The sequence below is a fragment of the Sceloporus undulatus genome, chromosome 5, assembly GCF_019175285.1.
Source record: "Sceloporus undulatus isolate JIND9_A2432 ecotype Alabama chromosome 5, SceUnd_v1.1, whole genome shotgun sequence".
Taxonomy (NCBI): Eukaryota; Metazoa; Chordata; class Lepidosauria; order Squamata; family Phrynosomatidae; genus Sceloporus; species Sceloporus undulatus.
The window spans coordinates 130,951,796-130,976,222 of record NC_056526.1 but is presented as its reverse complement, the minus strand read 5'-3'; the positions used below and the strand labels follow the sequence as shown (position 1 = coordinate 130,976,222).

Here is a 24,427-nt window from a genome sequence, read left to right as displayed (position 1 = left end):
ATCAGTTTTGATGCATACTCTACTGATGGGTCAACTGAAAATCTGTATGACTTGGGGAAAAGATTCCTTCCACAACATGATGGCATTCCAAGTATCATCTCTATATGCACACATTATCCTCCATGATCTATTTAGGCTTGGCCTCTGTCTTTTTACCCACTAGTATTTGGCTGTAAATATAACTGAACCTAAGCATATTCTTGGAAATGTTTACTGCTAAAAACATTTTCCTGGTTCTGCTATTTTACCAGTACTGTACTGACAATTTTAAGTGCAGCACAAAACAAACATTGAAGGCCACTAAAAATTTATATAGGAACAAAAACATGTCAGGTGTGTTTTCAGTAGTACTTACTGATGAGTGCATGCATTTTCCATGCTTCTTTTTGTTTAGGCAACTTGCTTCAAATATCAATTAAGATCATTTCCACAGATGGCAGGGTATAACTACAGTTCATACTGACAATCATTTCAATTTACTCATTTCATAGACAGCACCTTCATAAAACATACACACATCCCTCCCCTCATTAAATAGGCTGGCAGTTGGCAACCATGCTCTCATCCATATCTGGCAAAAACCTTTAGTGAGTCAATATTTTGATGCGCTAATGGTTCTCATTATGTGTATTTCTTTCCCTTCAGTTCTTCAGTACTATTCCCTTTAGTACTATTCTTTGTCTCTCAAGGTGCTTCTATGCAGGAAATTTTAACATTCCTGTTTGTGTGGCTACAACCAAATTTGTAGTAGAAGGCATCCATACAAGCTTCTTGCCTAATTGTGGGGAACATCACCCTGCCATTTTGGGATGAGCCACTCCCTGCTCAGGTCACAGGGATATCAGTGCTTCCATAGCAGTGACTACAAGATCGAACAGGTATGTACCTTATCTTTTGTACCTGTGGTAGGAAGCAAGGGAAGGCAGGAAGAAAGGGAAGAAGAAATTGTCATTATATATGCAATTGCACTTGTCTGCAGTTGCCTTCTTAAAGGTGGAAGAACTTTGTTTCTTTTAAGGATTTGGCCCTTTGTTTTGAAATGGAAATGATGTTCTGTAAGGCTTTCCTTCTCTTTTTCTGAAAAAAACACAGGCTACACACCAACAGCAGCAAATTGGCAATAGTAGTGTGCATCAGTCTAAAAATGGCACAAAGAGCTGCCAGAAAGAATAACATGATAACTTAGACGTATTTATCTTTGGGGGCTGAAAATTCTACACTTTTCTCATGTCCCATGTGTACAACCTACTGTGTTTTGATCAGGAATATAACAGTATTAAATATTCTCCAGCAGATAAGTATTGTAAGTGGTACAAAAATAAGCCTATTTTATTACATGCCGGAATAGTGTTCCACAGAAGGTCATAATCTTTCTATTTGAATTTCAATAAAATAAATTCTCTGGTTCCTTTAACATCCATATTTCCCTCCCATCTCCACTTGAAAAAAAATCCCATCTTCTTCAGAGCACACAAAAATGAAGTAAGTTCCTTCCCTGTCTAACAATCTGAGCAATGTCCTTTTCCCATTGTAACAATTATAACCTCATGCAAGGTGAAGAATTCTAATGCATAACAGTTTATCACAAGGGACATCTAGCAACTCAGTCCTCTTAGGATGTGAACAAATTAGCCTTGCGCATTCCTCTTGAATAGTGGCCTCCCGTCATGGAATAGAAATATAAAATAGAAAGAAATGCCAAATACACTGAAATCTTATCAAGCTCAGGCAAGTATTCTAATTGTCTGAGAGAAAAAAGAGCTGCTGTAACAAGGGCCCTTGGTGCCTGCAGGCAAGTCTTTGATTTTGTACCTTTCCATCTTGTAGCTCTCTGCACTGAATACCCTTTTCAGTTTAACTTAAAAGACCTTTAATAATTAAAAAAGACCAGAGTGGTACTACCTTATTTAGTGTTACAGGCTAGAAGCTGTCCCAGTGAATGGCAATCTTTTGTTCCTTATAAAAAAATTAAAAGGTTCACTAGCAAAAGCTGAATTGCAATGTTGTTGATCTTGTGAAAAGATGCTTGCTTTACATGGGGATTTTATTCTTGGAGGGAGAGACTAGTACAAAAAGAAAGCATCGCTGCCTCCCCCAATTAAATCTACAGCGTATTTGGGTTTAGGGAGAGAACAGTTAATTCAAGGATTTATATGAATTTAAAATTATAGGAACACACACACACACACACACACGAGATAAGTCTTAAATAAATTATGGTAAGAACTCTCATTATTTCATTATTTACATTGGCTTTGCTAAAATCAGTATTAACAGGCAAAATCTTAACACAAAGGTTAATAAAGCTTTAAGCAGCAAAGCAGTGACTTTGAGTTCAAGCTTGCTATCTTACTGTACTCTCTAAGCCAGGCTCAAATGGTCAGAGTGGGAATAAGTCAGCATCTGAAAGGAGGGCTCTTTTTAAAGCAGGCGGGCAAGTGCCCAGTCAGCAGGGAGGACGAACTATTTTTCTGGACAACAAAGACATTTATCAGAATCTCCAGAATTCCTGCTGTCATTTAGTTATTTGAAATATTGCCCTACCTGTTCAAAATGGGTTTAAAAGAACTCCACAAAAAGCCACCTTCCTAAAACAAAAAGGAACCACCACTCAGATATGGGTCCAAGGAGGGGGAAAGCCAAGATAAATAAAACAGCAGCTTTATTTTTTAAGTGTCTTAAAGCCATTCAAAAGTTCTAAGGGGAGGTAGAGTTCCTACACTTGTTGGGCGGACAGTTTTAGAACGTGGAAGGCATGTTTGCAGAGCTGTCACTATGCTAAACTGCTGCAAAATACTGGCCTTTTTTGCTTCCTGTGTTTGCCCATTAATAGTTAAGTCTTCTGGAGCTGATTTGTACAAACCCCATCTATAGAGTGAAACAGAATATTTCACTGGCTCTGAGTTGAAGTGTTAAGCCATAAACTAGTTTATTGAACTAACTCATTTATCAAGTGCCAATCCTTAGATAGCCAATCAGCACCAGCCATTCACAAGAGGAAATATCATTCCAAGATTTGTAGAAGTGCAAAGAAAATTGGAGTGGGGGAACACTATGTGGTTAAGGCTAGGGACCTTGCAAAATAATTCAAAGGTGGCTTAGTATGCTGATTTGTTGGAGGAATGACAATTAGAAAGGAACTGAATGGTGTAGTCTGAAGAGCATAGGTTGCTGGTTGGAAACTTCAGCAGTTCCAGTCATTTCATGCATTTCATTCACTTTTCCCAAATAAATGTCACCTGTTGTACTTTAGTTCTCTAGTGGCATACTGTGGCTACATTCTCTATAACATATCAAGCAAGCACGATCCAGACCTGTGACTCTAACCTCACTTTTCTCTCTTAGCATGGTTTTTATCATTTGTGCCAGTGAACTTCAAAAGCTAAAATGATGAATTTTGTTCCTTCTTGTTGGTATAATAAGCAGTAGAAGAGATAAAGGAAATGAGGTCCCACATACTGTTGATGATCCACAAACATTATTATTATTATTATTATTATTATTATTATTATTATTATTACAAGCCCAGTGCATTTTGGCCTTGGCACAAATTGGCCTTCTTCAGGGCTATTAACAGATTTCTGGAGTTGCAGTCTGCACTCTCAACAAAGTGGACACTCTGAGTGTTAGAAGGATGAGCCATCTTTGTCTGCTTTTCATCTTGCCATGTGTGTAAAATGTCATTAAAGGCAAGCATCTGAATTAAATAATAGATTGGTTACAAGTGGAATGAGCATCAGCCAAGCCCCTCCACCTCATTCTCCTCAAAACATTTGCCTGCTTCTGAAACTATTTTGTTCTTTTTTTTAAAAAAGGCAATTGAAATGAGTCAGAACATGCTGGAATGTCATTACTGTCATCTCCAATTACTAACTTTTCAGCATGCATTATTTACTTTCCTGCTCGCTAATTCACTACAAGCTGTAAAATAAATCACAAAGTCTTTTCTTTTGCACCAAAAGAGAAGAAAATGGTAATGAATTTAGCATTTGTAGGTAAAGGTGTTCTTAAAACCCATAGAAACTTGTCCACAAGGAGAAGGAATTGTTGATGGCTTCTCTCTAATGTGCAGATTAAGAATCATTGCAACTGTCTGGCAGTTTTGATGTTGTATGTTTTTACAACCATATTATGCAATGTAAAAAAAAGAAGCACTTATAGCCTCTATCCTCGCTTATAAAGATAAAGAGATTTGCTGTAAAGGCTAGATTCCACAATGCTTCCACAGTCCTTTTATGACATTGTTACCAAAATAGTTTGTATGCTAAAGAAAAAAATAGCACACAGACCATTGCCATTTTTTTCCAAAAGTCCATTATTTTAAATGACCAATATTATAGATTTGAAATGAACCACAACTGAAATCAGATGGAAGTGATCAAAGTACTGATAACATTATGTATTAGTATTATTCTGACACCAGATGGTGCTGTTCACACAGATCATATTCTTCTGAACTACCAGTTTAAGTGTTTCTCTGGCCATGATGGAAACCCCCAAAGATCCTCTAACCAGAATCCTGACAACCGACACAACACCAGTTTTTAACAGAACCATTATGGAGCTTTCGTAATGACCCAAGCTAGTACATTTTATATAGTATGTGGTCATTTTATGTTCACTAGCCAGGCCTTAACTCCAACCTCTGACATTCCTAGGTCAAAACCATCCTCATTCTCAAAAACTGTGTAGTTCTCCATTGTCTCTTTCTGAAGAGAGCTACTGAGTTCTAGGGTTTTTCTTTTTCTGTATCACACAGTGCTCCATATTAATGAAAATCTGCTTGCTTGTTAACAGCTAGTAATGAAAGGAATGGAGTTCTGCAATTTGCTCTTCAATTTCATTTTGAACTAAGAAACATTTTTTTGCATTAGAAAATATTCATCAGTATAAAAGTAATTCAGATATGTCTACTTGTAAAACAAAAATATAGTCATATACAATAGAATAATGTTATCATTGTCCTTAGATTAATATGTGGAGTATGTTAAAACAGATGTTTGCTACTGTGCCAATCTGGTACTGATTAGCATCATCAGCATGCTAATCTCTACAAAGAACTAGTCTGTGTTCAGAGGGCTCACTGTTTTAAGAAGTTCTGGGTTTTGGTCTGTTGTATTATACATTATAATTACACAGGTAGATAACAATGTATTGACAAGTGTATTCTAATGATTTGATTAGCTTGTTGGGAAATTGTATTAAGCTCTGATTCCTTGCAGGGATTTTCCTACAAAATTCCAATGGATTGCTTTAATGCCATCTACAGCATAAACAGAAAGATATATAGGCAGATAATATATAGTTGAACAATTAGAAATGCAGATAGATTTCAGTTGGGCCAAACCCTACTTGAACCTAAAAGTAATGTTAAGGAAGATTCTACAAATAAACATTTTTCATACATCACCCATGAAGACATTTGCGATTACTTCAATGGGGATACACTGCTAGCAATTTAGGCACCTTCTGGCACACAATTGGAAGTTCATGTACCTCATGTGGGACAAAAGAAATACCTAAAAGTATTGCAGCTTTCTTCCGTGCTAGGGAAAAATTTGTCGGGACAGTATAATCTACCTAACAGTAGATCTGGCATTATATGTGTTTACCACTTGCCTATGACCTAGCAGTTATTTTGATTTTGCAGTAGAACAGTAGACCTAAAAGCAGGAAATATGCATGGGGAACGATAGGGTCATTGCCCAAGATAAAAGGAGGCAATAGTCAGAAAAAGTTTGGGGACCACTGGCCTAGCCAGTTTATTCACTGGTTTTCTCAACAGAAAATGGCAATTCGAAAGAACTTTTCTTCTGGCTTCAGTCTTTCCATAGTATATAGACCTGAATTCTGTTATTTACATTTGTTATTGTTAGGTCTTCAAGTCATTTCCAATTGATGGTGGCCCTAATACAAAACTATCATGGGAATTTCTTGGTAAGATTTGTTCAGGGGGGAGTTGCCTTTGCCTTCCACCGAGGCTGAGAAGTGTGACTTGCCCAAGGTCACCCAGTGGGTTTCTGTGGCTGAGAGTGGATTCAAATCCTGGTCTCCCAGTGTCCTAGTCCAACATTTAAACGACTATGTCATTCTTGCTCTCTGGTTCTGGTTTATGCATACCTATGCTCTCTTATAAACAGTGTTTTGGACCCAGTTCAGCCCCACCACCACCACCATTTGCTAAGTGCCAGAAGGACACTGCTGTTGCAGTTTAGTAGTGGGGGGGGGGGGCAGTGACAGACAATTCAGACAGTCAAGTAGAGAACTATGTCAGCTGGAAGGGGAAAAACAACGAGGGAGTGCTGGGAGAGCATTTCTTTTCTCCTTATAGCCAAAGCCAGCTGCTTCTTCATTCATCTAAGCTGCTCTTTCCTCTTCATCCAAGCCATTGAACAGTAGTGGTCCCCTTAGAGTTTGGCAGCTGTTAAGGCTCTACCACCTTGATTCAGAAGTTATGTCATGGTGTCTGCAATATTTTCAGCAATATCACAATATATGCTACTGTAGGAACACTGAGTGTCTGATGTGCTTCGGCTGACTAGAACACTAAATGACATGATTAGGATAGTATTGCAGTCTCTGCCTTTGCTCACAAAAGATTAAATCACTAGCTCTAATCACCAAATAGTTGCACTGATTTATTGTCAATTAACTGTCCACCATTTCTAAATGAACTGTTTTGAATGACAGTGAGAAGCCCACAGCTCAAAATTCTTGATGGGTGGAAGGTTCTGTCCCTTCAGTGGAATAGTGAACTATCTTTGGGGAGTCATGCAGAAGATAGACAAATTTGGCTCAGATAAGGGTTAGAAACTACTGTAACTGCACAATTCATCTCAGGTCTGAATCCAAATCTAGTTTCAGAAATCCATGTCTTCATGTTTCTCAGTAATAGAGTTTTTAAAAAATTGTTTTTAAAACAGTCTGAAATTTGCAGAGGTGACCTTTCTAAGTGGGTGAAGGCTGCCAAATCTCTGCTGAATAGGTTTAAAGACCTTTACACAAAACCAGTCTTTACATTTGGGAGTTTCCAAAAAAGAATACATGTATGCTCTTATTTGTGTTTACAGTTGCTAGGGTATGACACACAGCATAGGTGTGGCTGAGACTGAAAAACTTGTCAAATTTCAGAAGAATAGTAGCTGTGGTTTTTGCCTTGTTTTCCTTTCTTTTGTTTTGTGATAGAGGAGCATTCTAAATACCGCAGGGGAAATTATTCACTTCCCCTGCCTGTTCCCCTCCTTCATATATTTTGGGGGTATTTGTTTGAAACTGGACACTGCAGGAGTTATCCCTAGGCCAGAATCCTGAAATTTTTCTTGCTGGATATATGTTAGGGAGTTACAATGAAGTAATAGACTGCACTTATATTGGAATAAGTAAAGTCATGCATTGTGATTAGATGTTAGCAGTGTTAATCACAAAATAATATTACTTTCTTATACCTTCCACTTTTCCCCAATCTTGTGTTTTCCTTATCTGGGGAATTTGGGGGAAGTACAAGTGTTTCAAGATAAACTGTCATTCTTTCTGTAAAATTGTTATCAAACTTTCCTGAAGATTTAGACTTCTTCCAAATCTTTTTGAATCTGCTGATTCAATACTTCATTCAAAATCTGTCCGAATCCAAAGATTGTCCTCCCCACTCTGTCTTAATTTTTATATAATCTTGCAAATGAATTGTTGCTTGTTTTGTTTGTTTGTTTTGTTTAGAGTAACACAAATCTGTACATTACCTGCCTTAAATATTCATACAAAGGGAATATCATCCTAATACCTCCTCATTTTAAAAGTTGGGGAAATTGTAGAGTTCTTATCCTAAATTCTTTTGACGATAAATATTGATTTATGTGAGAAACAGCTGTCACTTTTGATTCCAAGTGAGCAAAGCTAATGGGTGTTGCAGTTTAATCTGTTCCAGATAGTTTGCTACATAAACCAGACAAGTAAAATTATGTGCAGGCTTCACAAAGAGAAATAACATGGACTTCATGACACATATTTTCTGGCCACATGTCTAATTTGCAACAGCAATCATAGCTATACAAATTCCAGACATGACTCAGAGCTGTGGTAGCCTCTGATCCATAATTGAGGTGCCAATGTAAAACAGTTTAGACTTTGGCAACAGTAAATCTGTGTTGGCATGTTGAGTTGCAATAGTTTAGAAGATTTGGTTCTTATCCCTGTTTACCAGGAACTGCTATCTGATTAATTCCTGTTTGCTAGGTATTGCTATCTCACAGTGAGAGGCTGCATCAAAACCTCTAGGTATGATGAACTTAGGGCTGAAACAGCTTTACACCACCCCTTTGATTGCTGGATTGGGGCCGCAGCAACCACACACCAGTTTTTTTCCAGCCCAAAATGAAGCAGCAAATGCCCCTTATTTTTGCACCAGAAAAAGCCACCCTTTCCGCTACCGTAGCAGCTTTTTGGTGTCTAAATGCTGCACTTCTGGAGCGTCAAAATCTGCCCCATGATGGCAGCTTCAGGGAGGTGTTGGGGCATATGCCATGCTCCCACACTGCCGGGAAGCCAGTGTATTGTGTCAGTCTGTATTGGCCCTACGTTAACTCTGAAAAAAACCATAAGCATGTTCAGTTTAGTTTAGTTTAGTTTTATTTATTAATTTATATTTTGCCATGATCTGGGCTAGTTCATATACCTACTATGAGGTCATGGTCAACTGCTTCCCCTTATTTCATAGGGAACAAAGGGCCAGAAAAATTATCTGAATAGGTGTCATTTTAAGCTTAATTGAAAACATTTCTATAAAACTACATACAATCATGCCTCAGTTAACAAAACCTCTGACAGTAAAGCTCCTTTTTACAAAAGCTTTTTACACCCACTCATTTCTCATTTTCTTCTTTGTGCTCTGTCTGGGTGGGTTTTTTCTAGCAGCATCAATATTAGGAGGAAGGTGAAGGAGAGCTGGAGAAATGCAGATTTTTGGTGTCACATTGCAACAGCATGTCTGCAGTAAACAATGCTTCCAATCTTACTCTAGTTCAGTGGTTCCCAAACTTTGGTCCTATAGGTGTTTTGGACTTCAGTTCACAGTTCTCTCCTTGGAAGTCTTTAAACAGAGGCTCAATGGCCATCTGTCAGGTATGCTTTGATTGAGAGTTCCTGCATGGCAGGGGGGTTGGACTGAATGGTCCTTATAAAATTTAAATAATTTTTTTTATTTATATACCGCTTTTCCAAAAGATCAAAGTGGTTTACACAGAATTAAAACCAGTTACAAACACATCATAAAAATAGATAAAAACCAGTAACACAATATGCACTATACAAATCTAAAACAGTCATTCAGTAGGGTGAGGCAGAGAGTCGATGGGATCGAAATACACAACTTGATTTTCCAGAGGGGAAGACTTGACAGAAGAGGAAGGTTTTAAGCCTCTTTTTAAATGTTTCCAGGAGATGATAAGGCGGAGCTCCTGGGGAAGACTATTCCAGATTTGTGGGGCCGCTACTGAGAAGGCCATCTGGGATGTATAACATATTTAGAAGGTGGGATTTCCAGAAAGTTCTTCCCGGTTGTTCTGAGTGTTCTTATGATCTCTTCCAGCTCTATGATTCGATTGTATGCATTCCTGACTGTCACCTTTCTGGGGCTTCTTGAAGCTGAAGTCCAAAACACCTGGAGGACCAAAGTTAGGGAACCGCTGTTCTAGTTGATCTAGCTGTAGCCATGTGTGCCTGTCTACCTTAGTCAAGGTAAAGAGCAGCTACCTCTGGAATGCCTTGAGCAAAAGAGAAAGAGCAGATAAGCAGATAAAGCATAGATCTATACACTGTATTTTAAATTCTAAGAAATATGGAGACTGGTGAAAGAAAAAAAAATCAACCCTGGATTCATTTTGAAAAATGACTTCTCAAGGAGGTTCAGAATGTTTTCTTTTATTTATTCAAGGCTTACCTGATCTGATTGTAAAGCTGAAACATGCTTCTTTTTTGTTGAATTGCAGGAATTGTAGGAATCTGTCCTTATTAAGGACCTCCCTATTCCATGTGATTTCTACCTCTAGTACCAAATTTATGTTAGAGATATAATGCACAGGAACACATCTATTTCACTGACCAAGATATACCTGTATTTCCTTTCCACATACCAAAAGCTGCAGATGCTCCAGTCATCATAGGCAAAAACAGGAAGAGAATAGTTGATTCACATTCTGTTTTGAGAGCTGATTCTGGATGTAAGCAGTGAATATTGCAAACTTGCTTGTGCTATAGAACTTTTGAGTTGGTATCTTTTTCTCCTTCAGAATATTTATTGCAAAGAAAAAATTGGGGGGGGGGATCACCACATGGAGCTGTGAATGAGAAGGAGAATCATGGCTCTCTTCCTTTCTGTTCATTTTTTCCTACTTGAGTCTCTGGAATATAGATTGTTCACTGACTAATACTCTGAAAAGTCACAGATGTCATTTAATCAGTGGATGCCAAACCCTTCAAATTCACATATTGAATTTCTTATCATTCATTATATGCAAGAAGGAGCACTTCAGTAAATATCAAATGTGTATAAAAATCTATTGCTAATAAACTATTTTAACCATCATTGCTGTTTTGCTTTCAAAAGAAGTTCCTGATATATTGGTCCTCAAAATGTTACTGAGTGACTAAATGAACAGATGATAATGATGCATTTCCATCAGTTGCAGATTCTGGGCCTAGTTGTAGTTTTGCTACAGCAAAACACACATATACAAAAGATGTCATTCATTTGTGTCTTGGAAGTACTGGTGAAAAGTGTAGTTGCACTGAGCTTCCATTTTTCATAGGAAATACAACTCCATGATGTACTATAAGGAAAGGGTTTAGGAATGGAAGGGCATTACTTTTCCAGAGTGGATCGTATGGATGTATATCTTCAGTTATTCTATTCTTGCAGGCAAGAACTAGGAATTTCCAAAGTTTTCTCCCCACAGGGTAAGATACATGAATCATGAATCCTTACATTATGTAAGGATTTCCCCCCCCCCACATCTTTGGATATATATATATTTTGGGGGGGGGAGTAGTATTGCACTGAAAATTGTGTGTTTGTGGTTATATGCAAAAAATGTTTTTCCCACAAACTATTTTTTTGCAAAAACTCGATATACCAACAGTTTTGTGGCAGTTGACTGTTGCTGTTTTTACTATTTTAACATGTCACCTCAGCATGTTGAGATTCCCTTCCTCACTCAAGGTGACAAAATGGATAAACATCCTTTACTTAGCTGCCTATTAGGCAGTAAAAGAAGTAAGAATTTCCAAAACCAGAGAGGGTGATGTCTATGAAGCCTTGGAAAACTTGGAGAGTCAAAAATTGGTTATATTATATGTGCCTGGGTGTCCTAAAACCCAGCAACTCAGAACAATTCTGATCAAAAACAAGTTCAGGAAATAACTATTTATGACAAAAACTGATTTAAGTGGAAGAAAATGAACCATAATGCCAAAAATATCTTTATCAACACTTTATACTCTCAACTATTAGCTGAGACATTAAACACCACATGTTGAAAAGTAAAGTACGGTAGAAATAATCTTTAAAAATGCTCTTGAAATGTGCAGCTGTATTAGTATTGTATTGTCTTCTTTTTTAAATTAAGCTTTCCAGAGAAGACATTAAAGACAGGAGCAATTACAATAGATAAAGCCCTTGTGTGCACTAATAGTAGCATGCTATGCTGTTATAGCACTATTATTCCATTATAACTGCTATGACTGCCTCCTGTGGAATTCTGGGCTTTGTAGTTTAGTGAGGCCTAAATGCTCTCTGGCTGAGAATTCTAACTGACCCTCCCCAAACTGCAAATCCCAGGATTCCACTGAAGTGAGCCATAACATTTAAAGTAGAATAATAGTGCTAGAACAGTGTAATGTGATATTGTTCTTAAGATTTATTCAGTGTGTGTAGTTAGCAAACCCAAAGACAGATAAGCATAATGAAAAGGTAAAGACAGAGCACACTTTAAAAAAATACAGAGTTGTGGAGAAACAAAAAAAAATTTTTGCAGCACAAATTGAAAATAGATTCAAAATCTTACAAAAGTTGAGCATAGGGATGTAATGGGATGTGTCGCTACTAAATAACAGTAAACTACTGTAATGAAACAAAGCCTTGCACAAAGCACAAAGACTTGCTCAGATAAGTAAAAGTAAGGAAATAGAACTGTAATGGGAAATGTTTAGAAAAAGAGGGTTGAAAGTTGGGTACTAGCAGGATAAAAGCCGGTGAAGCTACAGGAAGAGACACAAAACCATCGGCCACCAAAGTTCTTCAACATTTTCTGTTACTCAGCAAATCTACCAGAGAAGCATAAGGGAAAGGGAGAAATATGATAAATACAAGTCACAATCCTTTCCACAAACACTGTGACTGAGAGAGACTGCTGAGATTCATGCCCTTTGATGGAAAACTAGAGCTGTCAATGAGCAAAGTCCACCTCCCTTCCTCTTCTTCTTATTCTCCCCTTCCTGCCATTATCCTTGTTTGAAACACACTGTCTGGCTCCTTTCTTTAAAAAAAAAAAATCAGTGTAGCTGGAAGTCCAGATCTCCAAATCAGCCTGAATCTGTTTGGACCTGGCATATTTCTACACCCAGGCAACCAGATCCAAATCAGTCCAAACCAGATCCAAATTTGATTCAGTCCAAATTGGCTGAGTTTAGTTTGGAGTTAGGCTATATCAGCTGCTATTTGTTTTCTAATTTATTAGCATAGTGGAAGCATCCAAGTTATGTCTGTGATGTGTTTTTAAAAGTATTTAAATATAGTAGACAACTAAAGAATAACTTAGCTATAATTTAAGACAGCCTAGAAGTATCAATGAATCCACTGATTCAAGTATCAATACATTTCCCATTAAGTGACAGTAGTCTTCACAGTATCAAGGAGAATGTGTTACACCCAAGTCGTAAGAAACATTTGAAAGATCTTCATTCTTCAAAGCCATTTTTCTTCTTTTAATCATTCCAATGGATATAGTTAAATACTTGTCTTAATTTAACATGATTTAATAGCTCAGTCCTGGGCTGTCCTCCAAGTTGTGCTTTCTTATGGCTCCTAGTGGAAATGGTGGATGTGGAAGATTATATTTTCTCTTTACCTTTTGTTTTATTCTTTTTTTTTTAATTAATATTTTTTATCAAGGCTTCTCCAACTATTTGAAGTGCTTCCTATGTTTCCTAGGATGCAGAAATGATACTGTTGTCCTTCCAGAGCTTTATAAATTACTTTTTAAATAATTAGTAACAATTAAAATTATAGGAGCCAGCAAGTACAGTCGAGTCTCCGTTTATGTTGTACTTCAATTTTCTGGATTCTCAATGTAAAGGATGAGATTGATATAAGTGCAGAAAGCCACTTCCATAGGGAATCATTGGAGATTATTTCCCGTGCACAAAATATTTCCTGTATGGAAATGCTGTTTTTTTATAAAGACTAAAATGTGAATTCTACACAGAATATATCCCAAACTGCCAAGATTCTAATCAGTCCAGATTCTTATCAGGGTTTACCGACATTTAGAAACATGTGTTTAAACAATTTTTTTAAATATTCTTTCCATACCTACTACTAATTTTTTTTAAATTGTCTTTCTATCCATACTACTGTACTCTGATGTCTTACCTGGATTTGAATCATCTTAAGTCTAATAGCAGTGGGGCTGGTGGCTTCCAGGTCAGTGGAGTAGTTGAAACCAGGTTTTAGTACAAATTTTAAAACAGGGATTAACAAAGTGCCTTCCCCTCCTCCTGAGAACTGAACGCAGCTCTCCCCCTCCGAATTCCTAGGCCAGCCTTTTTTGGCCAAAGGTTTCCCCTTTGACAAGATTATCTAGTTGTGTCCAACTGTAGGGGACAGTGCTTATCTCCGTCACTAAGATGTTTATCACACTATACTCTTAAAGTGCTACTATTCCACTTTGACTCCTCTAGCTGCCTCCTGTTGCATTCTGGGATTGGCAGTTTTAAGGAGGGGTATTTAGAATTCTCCTCTGCAGCTAGAGAAGTCAAAGTGGAATAGTAGCACTTTAAGAGTATAGTGTGATAAACATCTAAGCCAAGAGAACCAGCTTTGTCAAAGATGACTCTGTAGTCATGTGGTCAACATAAGTAAATGCCAAGGCTCACGGAATGTTGTTACCTTCCCATCAAAATGATACCTATTTATCTAGTTGCACTTCTACATGCTTTCGAACTGCTAGGATGGCAGAAGGTGGGACTAGTGATGAGCGGTACTCCGACACTTGGCACTAGGGTCTCAAACTGGCACTTGGGTCTCAAACTGTTGATATGCCAGCCTTGCAGTTGTCAGAGTCAGCATCTTAACCCCTAAGCCACCATGTCCCCCCACACACACACACACATTTTGAGAACTAAAAGTAGACTTCTGGTCACTTTGGGGGGGGGGTTCATTTTTCAATAATCCATCTGGCCTACAGTGGACCCACTGCCCTTCCACAATTGCCTGACTGTCCTTTAAAGGAACTAACCAAAACACTGAATTCATTTTAATGATATGGTTCAGAACCTTAGATGGCTCATTTAACATTTAGACTAAAACCCAGAGCAGATTCACTACTCCATGGCTGTGGAAACCACCATCCACCAAGGTCTAGTTGTCCTCATCACTACCTTTCAGTATGTGAAAAGAACACTCCCTGTAAGGAGCTGAGTAAACAGGATATTAAAATGTGTCACTTCACCAGCACAATAGCATCAGGTTTTTCGTTTTTACAGAATGATGGCTAGGCTAAGGGAAGGTTGCACAATTACAGCACAGGAATGGGGGGGGGGTACTTGTTGCATCCCCATCATAATTGTGAAAATTAATGTGCATCCTTCCTCTCAAATAATAATAATAAAAAGCCACTTTCCTGCCAATAGACCCTTTTTTTCAAGCCAAAATTCACAGCACTGGGGAGTTTTCTTTTTCAAGGTCCCAATGCAGAGAGGAAGGTTTAAACCTTCTGTCCCTGAAAACTATGATGCTGATCCAGATTGGTTCTCCAACAGTTGTTTTCAATTTTTAAAAAACTGCAGTGCTTTTAACCATGTAAGGAGCTAGGCCATCGGGCAGCTGCTTGTTCAACTAAGCTATCCTATATTACAGCTCTCATCTGATTATTTGCTGCTGTTGTTATTGGGAAACACACACACCAAGACTGGGGAGGCGAGTTCTGTGTAAGATTATATAACCAATGTATTCAATCAAGACCTATTGTGGGGAGGGGTGGGAGAGACTGTATGCTGGAAAGCAGCAATCTTTCTCTGAAGGAGATAAGCTACAGAAGGAATTAAAAGTAATGCAGTGAAGTGGGAGTGACATCTGGAAGACATTGTACTGGCAAGGGAATGACAAGCCCTGTGGTAAAAGTATAAGAAGGGCAGACGTGTCCTTAGCTGTGTCCTAATTCATACTTGTCCACTCCATTTATTAACTGAAAGGAGCAAAATAAGCTAATAGGGAGAATCAAGAGAATGATTGCCATACTCAGCAAATTATTCCCTATTTTATTTCTAGTTTTCATCTTGTCTTTTCCCTCAGACTGGCACCTAAGATGGTCCACAACTCGATTACAATGAGATACAAATTAAAAAATAATAACATATACTGATAAAATAGAATTGAACAGTTTTAATGTTGAAAAAGGCAACCAAATTCAAAACAGATTTTACAAACAAACCAATTTATTATTTATTATTTTATTTTTGGTAACAATGGTCTCATTTCCACTACCTTTTAAATTGGTTACCAAATCAGTTTGAACCGGTTCAAATGACTCTGGTTCCTACTTAACCCAAATCGCTGAAGCAATACCGAGAGGGGGCCATACTCTAGACCCATTTAACCCACGTCTTTGTGACGCTGATTTTTTCAGCTTCGTTTTCGATAAATCAATTCCGCGCAAGTGTGAACCACATGCAGATCAGAATTGATTTAAACTTGCCCTTAGGCTGGCTGGAGCGGGTCCATTGTGGCATGAATGTGAACCACAAGTGGATTATTTTGGAGGGAAAAAATGTGATCGGAGCAAATGTAGTGGGAACCACACTCTGCTGTCGAATCGATCCATAGATTCAGATCGCACACCGATTTAACTGTAAGTGGGACTGAGGCCAATATAAAACACAGCCCTTTCCTTCATGGCCACAGCATTGCTGAAAGCCTGAATAGGAAGGTTTTTGCCAGTGGGCATAAACAGAAGAAGGAAGCAGGTAGCATAGCCTCCTTTAGACATGGAAGGAGCCCCAGGAAGGCTCTGTCTCACATAGACATCCTCACCAAATGTAGTAAGGATGAGAAACTGAAGACTGAACAAGGACCTTCCTCTCAGAACTCAAATCTTGGCAGGCTACTGTGGGATAATATAATCTTTCAGGTCATATAAGGCTTTATGGGGACTTAACCAATAGCCAGTGAACCTGTTGTAACATGAGTGTTTTATGCTTCCAGTAAACAGTCAAGCAGCATTTTGGTCACACAGCAGTTTTTAAAACACATTTCAAATAATCCATATAAGATGTTACACAAGCATGCATCATCATGACCAAATCAGACTCCCTTAGGAGCAAGCATAGCTGGCACATCAGACTTAATTGTGCTTTAGCCACTGCAGAAACTTGGGAGTTCAGCCATGGGGTCAATCCATGATTGCACCCATGTTTTTAAGCTGTCTTCAGGAGCAGCGCAACTTATCATTCCAATAAAAATTGAATCACTCTTCCCTGATCTGCTTTTTGACTGTTGAGCCATTAAGAAAGCTGTTGAATGATACCAAATGAACAAACCTCTATGAAGTATGTGTCTAAATGCCACTTCATGATGATACACTTATTATTATTATGCTTGCTTCATTCTTTCTGTCTTTCTCCAAGAAGATCAGGTTGCTATATGTTGTTTTTCCCATTTTATCTTCACAACAGCCATGTGAGGTAGGTTGCTGAAAAAACCATGACTGTCCTGATGAGCACCCTGGTTGAGTGGGGTACAAATAACTTCCCTTGTCTTGGTCCAACATCACACTACAAGAATCATACACACTTCTTAGTGGGACTGAAATTTCCCAGACAATCTTTTCTAGACTTTGAGGATTACTTTTCTCGGGGACATGTGTTCCTTTTCCTCTTCCCTGTTAGTACAGTCATTTATCTAAGAAAGAAAGCAAAGCTGTTTCCAACTTTAGTTTTCTTCCTGTCGCTGGCATTATCTCCCCTTTTTGAATGAAAAGTAGTCCTCATTTTAAATTTTCTCTCATTCCACCAGATGCCTTACTCTGCACAAGAAACAAACCTGACCCTCATGCTAATAAAAGGAGACTTGGCTAGCAGCCAGGTTGTGTGAGGCAACCTGCCTACTGAGCAGTAATTTGCTTTCTTTGTGCTCCATGCCCTGATCCTTGAATAGACCATTTCACCAGAGATACCAACATTTTTTTCCGTGCCACGCTCAGACAAATGAGTTGCTATTGGATAGAGAAACAGAACCATACAGAGAGGTGAGATACACTGCTGGAGGATATCTACCCTTTGTACTATGCATTCTTCTGCTCACTGTGCTTCCTGACAGCCTTCTCAAGCTGGAATCTGAGTCCACTATTACTATGTCTTGAAAAGTTGTAGGAGGAGGGGGAAGAAGGACCCACCAACATGTTCATTTTGGAGCACTGCACAAAGTGGATGAAAATGTCAAAGTAAGAAATTGAGATAGGTTGTGTTATGTTGGACATGGCCTATTGTGATACATGTGTTTGTAATTGGCTTATTATGACTGGTATCTATCATATAATATATTTTTTTTGAAGGCATGCTTACTGTGCATTTCAGCGAGTCCCTTTTTGGACAAATTTCTTAGCCCTTCTTTTGCCTTTACAGTCCTCTTCATTCTACATTTGTTATTTCCTAATTTCTCAAGCATTTGCTACTCAAAGCATCTTGTTAAACAAACTTAAATTCAGTGAGTTTTGAGCTATGTTCTAAGTGGAATGATAATCCCAGTATATTAAAGGTTAGCACCATATTAGCACTGTGTTAGGGTCAGGGTTTTAGTTAGGATGAGATTTAGGGTTGTACTTAGCATTTCAGTGTGTTCCCTCACTTCTGTTGACAACTAGCACATGTAACTTCCTCTTTGCTGCTTCAAGGTTCACAAAAAAACATCATGGGCCTTTTCTTTTTGACACAATATGTCATGGCTAGGACAAAATTATTCCAATGGCAAAACCCAACAGATTTGTTGCAACATTTTTTGGTCAGTAAGTTTTTTGTTTGTAAAAAGGAATATTCATGCCAACTGGCTGAAACCTGCAAAACGTTTACATGTTTATACAATGACAATAATATGTGTCAATTCAGTTTTTAAAAAAAGACAGTGGGAGGACTAAAAAGTCCTGAGGAGTGAGAGTAAAACAAATATTGTTGAGTTACTACTTTATAGCTGAGTGACTACAGGAACAATCGACACTAAGATCTTTGAAGAATTTTCTTATGGAACCTCACTAAAAGGGACACTGGTGGAATTCATATAAAGCCAGGCTCTGAAACTCACTATTAAACTTGATATAATGTGTGATTACTTTGTGAAGATCCTAGTGTGTGTGTGTGTGATATAGTCTGCCCTCTGTATCCATAGATTCCATATCCATGGATTCAACCATCCATGGTTTGAAAATATTTGAAAATATATATAAATCCCCAAAAGCAAGCCTTGATTTTGCCATTTTATATAAGGGACACTGTTTTACTATGCATTATATTTAATGGGACTTGAGCATCCACAGATTTTGGTATCCATGAGGGGTCCTGGAACCAAGTGGATACCAAGGGCCCACTGTAAATAGGCTGATGTATGGGAAAGAGGAGCAGGGGGAGAGAAATTCATAACAAATTTTACTTAATCATGCAGATAAGGAAATACTATTTCATAGGGTTGTTCCTTAAAAATACATGCACACATGCAGAGACACATATCTTGTTCTAATCAGGACTCCAGAATGTTTCAACAAACTAAAACAAATTAGGTTAGAAAACGTATGTGGAGTAGGTGAGGAAGATGTGACAAATGGAAAAGATAATTGGGGAGAGTGGGACAGCAAAATGCTGAAGCCGAAGTTATCACATACAGGTGCATCCTAATTTAAAGTGAGCATCCTCTTTCTTTGTTCATTAGAGTCAGCAGTGCTTGTTGTCTGACAAGCACAAAACATTGATCTATAGTTGCCTAATTAATGATTTCCTGCCACTGTTTGGGTCCTGTTGATTCAAAGGAATCTTATTTAAAATAGTTCCAGTGTTGCCAAAATCAGGGGTTGTTCTTGCCTCTTCTCAAATTGTGGACTATGAGATATTCCCCTGGATCATCTGTGACATAATTTCCACCTGTGTACAAAACAACTAACTCATTGTGTCTTGCTGAGGAATGGAGTGAATTTCTTTAACAAGAACAGCTTAGTGATGGGTGAGAGTGTCATTTGGTTCACCTTTGGATGATAACTTTCTGGAAGTTGTCATCATAGAGATGACATAAAGAACTTGCTGTTCTAGAAAATTTTGAAGATAGGAGCAAGTGAAATGGACAGGTTTGCAGGGGGGCTTTGAGTACTTCTCTCTTAACAACTTGACTTTGAAATCCTGTCAATGTTTGTCATGCTGAATTAGGATTGCTACCTCCTTTTTTCCGTCAGATTTCTCATCTTTAACAGCTGTGTGACAAGTGCAACATAGCTCTTATTGGACCAAACCTGTACAGAGAATTTCATTTGGTTTATTTTTACATGAACTTACCAAGATTTACAAATCATTTCATAAACAAGGTGGATAAAGCTGAGGTTTTCTAGAATAAAGTGAAATGCTTTGTTTTATCTAAAATGTTCAGAATACTTTCCCCCAACAGATACTAAATAACTATTGTTATTTCCATGGAGAGGTTATGATAAGTCATTACTATATGTGGATATTAGCTGCAAGGTTGGCAAAAAGTTATCTTCATCTGGTTCAGATGAAGAACACAACTGTGGAAGGAATTCCCACCACCTAAATAGACCTCTGATGATACATCCTTATTTCTACAGGAAATTCCAGGGTCACCAGTTTAGTCCACTGGTTAGACCAGTAAAGGTAGACCAACTCTTGCTGACTGCAGACTCAAACTCTCCTCCCCTATCTTATGGTTTCATAGTCCCTCTGCTTTTGTCTTATCTCACACCAGTTCATCCTTGACTGCATGGAACCAGTCTAAAAGGAGCCAAAACTAACCATCACAGTACTCCGCTAATGGTGATTTATTTTATGAAAAAGTAATGTAAATTATGAGCTGTCTTTCTAGCTGTTGTGGGAAACATTGTTTCCAAAAGGTGAGTAATGATAAACAGGCTTCCTGACTTTTATACCTGGTGTGTGTGTGTGTGTGTGTGTGTGATAAGGACAAAGAGTCTGTGTGCACAAACACGCGCACGCGCGCACACACACACACACACACACAGAGTTCATGTATCCAAATGGCTCTAAATGGGAACTAATTATTAAATCTTTCATTGTTCCTTATTTCTAAATGGCAAGTGTTGCAATGTTTTTTTGTACTACAGAAAGATTTCCTGTGTTTTAGACACAGATCAGGCTAGCAGGTATATTTCTTTCATGTGACAAAAGTACATTTAGATGAATTCATCTACTTCTTATAATTATTTCATGGCAGCACATGATGTCCAATGGTTCCCAGCATGACTCATTTAGAATATTTAGTACCACTGTGTTGACATTCTGCCAGGCACTTGCTGATAGCTGTATGTAAGGATTTTTGTTGCTGAATCTGATTTGCCTCAAAGCAGGTCACAAATCTCAGTCACAGTTCAGTAGATCATTGAGATTTTATTGTTTGAGTTTCTGGCTTGCTTCCAAAGCCACAAACTCAGAGTGTGGGTTCAGTGGAAAACATGAAGGGAAGGTCTTAGAAGGCAACCTGCTGCTAATATGTAATTCCTAACTTAGTTCAGTTTTTGACATTGTCCCCTGTGAATGACAGCAATTTAAATTGTTATAAAATTCATATCCTTGTTTAGAAGAACAAAGATTTACTGTCAGTTCTGGCATTTGATGTGTTTCTTATTCCTGTCTTATTCTTAATCAAGAGATGCAACTGACATGGATTGTGCTAAATGTGACTAGCAGGGAGATGCAGATAACAAGACTCTCGATGTAAGTGAAAATGACGAATCACTGGTGCACCTCTTAAATGAAACACTGCTTGTGGCATCACTGTCCAAAGCAAATCACAAGTAGAAGAGAAGAGGAAAACAGGATATTGTACAGGATATTGTATACAAAAACATTTCAGGAAGATCGCTCTTTGTTCTTTGTCCTTATTATTTCCTGAGCATGGCATGTGCCCAGTAATGTACATGATAGCCAGTTCTCTTTATTCCAGTAAACAATATGGAAGAAGGCCCATGGCTCCTGTATTTTAGTCCATAAGCATCTGGGAGTTGCTGCCAGGTTGGCTTCCATTACATTGTTTTTCTCTATGCAGCTTACTACACAGATTGGCCGATGCCTTTCAGATTTCATGTGCAGCACTGGCTTGTAGGAGCCAAATGCCCATGAATATGAGAGTCCACAGGAATTTGGCCCTGAAGACCACTGATATGACTCATCCACCTTCATTATGCATTATTCAGAAACACTCTGATTTCAAAATAACTTGTTCTTGGACAAAATCAGCTAAAGAACAGTTGAAGCCATTGAAGTTGCCAGATTTTCCAACCTGCTTGCTAAACCCTGTTGTCACTTGATACATGGCAATTGTGCTCAAAATTGAGAAGTAATGATAAACAAAATGTTGCCCTTTCTTTTAAATTTGTGGCTATGTCAAGAATCACTTGTGAATATGAGCCTTGAAAAGTCTGGACAGAAGGTGTACCCTCAGAAAAGTCTTATGTTGTATTATCCAGCATAAGATAATAACACACTGATTTCTAATATAAAGTTGGTATCTGATTTCCTTCGCCATCCATCTAGAATTCTGATTCCAATAGCTCTGTCCACATTACTGTGGGATGCCCTCATAACCAAAGAGGGCCAGTTCTATCATTCTACAGAGTGAGGCAGATACCTGAAGTGGCAGATGCTAGAAACCATTCCTCTTGAGTCCCCTGCCCATAAATGAGTGTTGGACAGAACTGTTGATGTCAAATGACCAATATTTCAATACTAATTTATGCAGTTACCCTGTAGTGGAAGCTACAAAGTATAAGGTACCATTTAGTCCTTTATCTTAAGAACTAGAATGTTTTAGGTTGACCTGTAACCAAGCATGAGTTGCTTAGTCTTTAGAGACATAGAACATCGACAGGATAAAACATATGTGATCATGGACAAAACAGCTGGCAAGTCAAAAATAAGTAGTTTTTTTAGTTTTATGTTTACTTTATTTGTTTGGGATAATGGTATGTGAGAACACTGAACTCAAGGATATTCTATTAGTTGACACCTCTGGTGCTTCCTTTTCTTAGGAAACACATGACAGTTTGTCTATACTCCATGCCACAATGTGAACAGGAAAAAGAAAGGGTGACAGGAAAGAAGAATAACAGAATGCAAGACGTTTTCAAGCAGTCCTTATGTTTCAGGAGTCTGAATTCAGTGTGGAATTAATTAGGGATATCATGATATATTTTGAGACTCTTTGTTTCAGAATTTAACAACATAATTAGAAGGGATATGGTGGCAATCAATGTCATGGAAAAGCTGAAGGTCTTACTCCCCAAGCTATTATCACACAGTCTGTCTGTCTCTAAATCAGGAAGAAGATGATAGAATACGTTTCACAGTGATATCATCATTCACCTCAACAGTGTGTTATCATCTCCACTTAAATGAAGGCCATTTGTCTGCTGTGTGACCTAAATAATTTGGTAGGTAAGGGGAACCAAGAACCACAAAAATCCAATAGACCCAGAGATTGGTCTATTAATCCAAGAAGAACCAAATTTATTCCTGAGGCATTCAAAACAAGTTGCATCTATAGAAAAACACAATTCATAAAACAACAGCCAAAAACTGAATAAAATTAATTTTCTTGTAACAAAACCATAAATACTTCACATAATAAAACATATTGGACTGGATGTACATTTAGTCACACTTACAACATATTCACTGAAGTTATTTCAACTTGTCAGCTCAAAGTATGACAAACACAACAATCTAGCTGATATACACAAGACCAGCAATACATTTGTAAGGAAACTTTTTTTTTTGGTAGCTACACAAAGCCAAATAGAAGATTGCTTTGTGAGTAAAATGTTTTTAATCCTAAAGACCAAGCACACCATATAGGCTACAAATCAAACCATTTGGGAAAAAATTGTTTCTTTACTTTTAAAAAAATTAATAAACCTACAAAAAATGACAAAGTGTTGACATCTCTGGCCACACCCTGCATAAGACTAGTTTCAAAACAGCTATAGGATTACTAGGCATAAGACAGAGAAAAGGCAGAATAAAGTTTGTTTCTTCACAAGAGGAATAATGGTGGTTATGAGGATGGAGAAAAGATATCTTATTAATTCCATTCCACATGCACACATATATCCAATACCTTACTATTTTGTTTCAGTTGTTTTCACCTTTGACCTGTCTGATGTTTTTGGCCATGACTCCTGGTTTTCCTTACCATTGGCCCTACTGCCTAAGGCTTCTTGGAACTAACATCCAGAATATCTGGAGGACCAAAACCTGAGAACAGAATTCTCACTGAGTACCTGTAAAACCTGGAATTTGTTTTGTCACCTTTGCAGCTGTTACTCAGTTTATCATATGTACACTAGTTAGGAAGTAAATGTATAGCACATATAATGGCTGTTTCTGGAATCATGCTTGTTTTTTAAATAGCATAACTGTAAAATGCAATATCAATGAAGAACACATTCTTGGTTGTTTTAGGATAACTAGTTAATCTTTTCCAAATTCTAGTGCATCTTTCTTTTGTGCTATGTCCCCCTGATAAAAATGGTCTTTATAATCATTATTCATTATGTCATGTAAAGATCACACTTTTAGATTTGATTCCTGCAATATTTTAGAGATGAAATACTATTTTTTATTTTATTTCTTTTTTTTTTCAATTCCTGATTTTGAGTCTTCCTTCTTTTCTTGTTTTTAAGGTTTTTAATGTCCTCGTTTATTTCTTCACTGACAAACTAATTTATTCTTGCATTTCCAATTTTTTTAAAGCCTCCTCCCCACCCCTTTTGCTACATATGAGCCATTAGCTGACATGTTTATTTTCTAAAGTCTGGACCAGCTTTTAAAATTTGTTTTGCCTCCTTCAGTTTATAAATGTTATAATCAATTATTTAGGGATCATCTCCCAAGTGAATCCTAAGCAGAAGAGCTGATAGCCCTCACCCAGGCCATTCGA

General features: G+C 37.8%; 1 protein-coding gene across 1 annotated transcript in view; it reads left to right on the top strand.

The window, feature by feature from the left end:
* Positions 1-24,427, top strand: part of TENM3 (teneurin transmembrane protein 3) — a 1,412,274-nt gene that overhangs the window by 622,868 nt on the left and 764,979 nt on the right. The window lies entirely within an intron of this gene.